General features: G+C 41.1%; 1 protein-coding gene across 9 annotated transcripts in view; it reads left to right on the forward strand.

Moving 5' to 3' along the window:
- Positions 1 to 3651, forward strand: part of LOC124183938 (phosphatase and actin regulator 1-like) — a 161542-nt gene that overhangs the window by 99936 nt on the left and 57955 nt on the right. The gene's annotated exons all lie outside the window — the stretch shown is intronic.

The raw sequence follows: 3651 nt of genomic DNA on the forward strand, positions 1-3651 counted from the left end.
AACAATTGATCCTTTAACGGAACGCGCTGCTAAACAGCGATATTAGACATTCAAATATTCTAAAAGAGAAAGATAATAAGATAAAGCGATAGTCACTACAATGCGTAAGTAATAATCAACCAGTCGCGAAGTTACTTGCAATAAGACAGAGAAAGGGACAAGATAAGAGATAATAAGGTACGAGCCCAGGTGGCTCAAGCAGACCAACTGCAAGGTAAAGAGAAAAGAGATACGAGCCCAATTGGCTCAAGCAGACCAACTGCAAGGTAAAGAGAGAAAGAGGTAAAGGTAAAGGTACGATATATTGCAAGTAATCTCGTGGCTTCACAAAATAGAAAAGGAACCTCACTTACGTGAAAGAAGATAGAACTGGTATAGAATACGATATGGATGCGATATAATAACGGTACGACGAACTTTGATAGCGATAATGAGAACACGTCTGTTAGTATCAGTAACTGAACGTAGAGTAATGAGATGAGCGATGATCCTGATTTTCATCGAGCTGGTGTCACGTGATTCTTCCCAAAATTTGCGGTATCTTAATTGGACCAGCTGGTCTCGTGGCCTGGTCCACGGATAGGCGGCGATAATCCCTCGCCGTTTGATGTTCTTTTCCCTCGACGACGGGTATCGAGGTATCAGGACGTCGGAAGGTGGTTAAAGTTGTTTTCCTGCAGCTATGCGGTATCGTTGGTGAGAAGGGGGTGGGGTCGTACTGCTCAGGTATTGCGATATCGAGGTGTGCGGCAATGTTACGTCACCGGTCTCCTGGACTTGCGACAGACTGTAACTCACTCCTTGTTTTACTGGTACTCCCCGTTGTAGCTATTTCGTCGGCGCTGCATCCCGGCCCTCGCTCATGGAAGCCCTCATGCCGGAACGATCTGGTGGTGATGGCCCTCAACCCGGATCCCCATACTAGATCCACCAGATCCACGTGGTCAGCATATCATTAGCCTATTCCACGCCGCAGTCCTTCGATAAGACGGTTCGTTAAGAGAAAACCGTCTTCTATTGTATAGTCAACGACTTAGTAGATATTAGGGTCGGTTCAGCTCCAGGCTGATAAGTATCGTCGACGGGAGGCTTCATTGTGTTTTTGACGCACAGCCCTGTACGCCGCCTGACGATGCATCCGAGCGGTAGAAACATTCGTTCGTGGTTCGGCTCCTGGCCGATAAGTCTCAAATAGTTGGAGGTGCTGTTGTGCATCACGCACGACCCTTTTCGACAACTAGATAGGCATCCATCGGGAGTGGTTTCAGCGGTATTCGTTCGTCTGTAGTCGGTGGTGTTGATGTTGAGCTGGTACGTGACCCCTGTCAGGTAGTGTCCTGGTATCTTGACGTGAAGGTCTCGCGGATGGTTCTCGAAGAGCATTACAGAATTAGAGAATAGCATACAATTAGCTTAGTAAAGAGAAATCAACTTAAAGATAATTAGTCGTTCATTTTTGGAGTATTGGCCTCAGACGTGCTTTCGTTATTTTTAGCGATATTTGTACCTAGGGGAATGCGATAATTAAATAAAGTGACGGGGTACGAAATACCACGTCACAATACATATCTTCGCTTTTCGCGAATGTATCGCGCGACGTACATCGAAAAGGCATCAAAACTACTGCCGCTGATACACGTAGTCGAGGGAGATTGAAAATATCGATTTCCTTTGTTCTCTCTCTCTCTCTCTATTTATATATATCTATCTTTCATTCATCTTTTTGTGGTTTTTTTTCTATATGTATATCCTTTTCCATCCAACCGCAACGTCGAATTAAACTATCCGTCTGCATCGAATTTCTCACATTGACTGACAGCTTCGACGACGCGAACGTCGGTGAAAATTTATTGCAACTTTTCTTTCTTTCTTTTTTTTTTTTTTTTCCCCTCAAATCGATTTCCGATATACGTGTGACAGAAGAAGGTTACGTAACATATATATATATACAAGTCCGTAAGGTGTACACGTAAAAATAAGTTGAAAATATTAAAATATCGGTATTGACTTCCAAATATTCTTCTACCTCCTTCGGGTTTTACAACAATTTTTTTTCGGTATACGTCAAAAAAATTTTGAGGGCATCTTAAGAAAAAGAAAGATAAAAAATGAACCGCTGTTAGAATTCCGTAAAGCGGGAGAAAGGGAGGCAAAGATGAATTCGTATGTTCGCTGGTGGCGCTCATCTTGATTAACGATCAGTCCCGATATCTTCTCGTCGAAGCTTTTCGCCTCCCGCAGCAGCCTCTGCGGATCAAACCCATATCGCTGATCCTGTTCCAACGTTTCTTCTCGAATCGGTCAGCCAAATACTCGGATCCGTTCGTTTGTTTGACGGAGCCAGAATAATCCATCTTCGAAGCTGCTGGGGAGAAACGACGAGGAATCGGCGCGGTATCAATCTCATTCTCTCTGGGAACGTCGCGCGTAACTTTATACCTGAGTCGTTTCGTTGGCGTGGAGTTCGGAAGATCGGAACCACGTATAAGGTGAGCCGAATTCGTAATAAGAAGCGTGTCACTCGCCCCTGACGACAAGAAGATGAATCCCCGTTTTCGTCTCGCGGGATAAGAGGAGGGGGAAAAAAAAAGAGGAAGACTGTATTTGCGAAAGCGAACAAACGACGCGAGGAATTAAGCTGCAAACGATCCTTGTCGAGTTGAAACGACGCTAAATTTAATTACGAACGGATCTCTCGTTCAGTCCTCGTCAAAAAACTTGCCGCTTTCGAGTTGGTTGTTTTAGAGTAAAATGCTTAGGACGGGGAAGAGAAACATTGAATGAGGTAAAACGAATATTTAGGAATAATGTATCAAAATTTTTGTGAATTTTCTCTGTTATTTAATAACTAAAAACATAATCCAAAAAAAAAAATAATTTAATGGAAACAAGAAACTCAGATGTAAATTAATTCACCTTTTTCAATGAATTATTTTTTTCTACCGGACAAGAATTTCGAGTTCCAAGATGCCAATTTTTTTTTTTTTTTTTTTCATACGTTTCCAATACACTGCCAAATACCCTGTAAAATTTACAGCGGAATCAAAGGTTTCGCATTGAAAGGAAAAAAATTATTTCCATTTTTTTTTTCCCCTCTGAAAATATAACATGTATTGCATCGGATAGTTCGTGTAACGACAAAACTTTGTTGTATTAAAGTTTTTTTTTTGTCCGACTTCAATCTTACATAATATACGGGTTAGAAAAAAAAAAATAAAAATATTTCCGAAACGAGTGAATTGAAAAATCTAAAGAAAAAATTCATAGAGAGTAACTTTGAGTTGTACTATATGGAACAGATCCTAGAGGATAAAAAAAATAAATAAATAAATAAAAAGTGGCCGAGTTGGCGGAGATCGCCCCCATATATCAATTTTTTAACTTAAATCGCTCTGAAATTATTCAAAATTTATTAAATAGAATTTATTTGACAAATGCTCGATCAAGTTTTGATTTTCGTTTCACCAACCTCTGTGATAAAATTTGAATGAAATCGGCAAATATTTGAATTCATAAAGCTTACACGCGTTATACCTGTATCTACACCACGTCGCAATGATCTTGAGCGCATGCGCGTTATCGTCGTCGCTTCTTGCGGTAGTAATCATACCTACGCGAAATACACGGACAACGGTCATCGTACGTCGTTTG

The sequence above is a fragment of the Neodiprion fabricii genome, chromosome 5 (genome assembly GCF_021155785.1).
Source record: "Neodiprion fabricii isolate iyNeoFabr1 chromosome 5, iyNeoFabr1.1, whole genome shotgun sequence".
Lineage (NCBI taxonomy): Eukaryota > Metazoa > Arthropoda > Insecta > Hymenoptera > Diprionidae > Neodiprion > Neodiprion fabricii.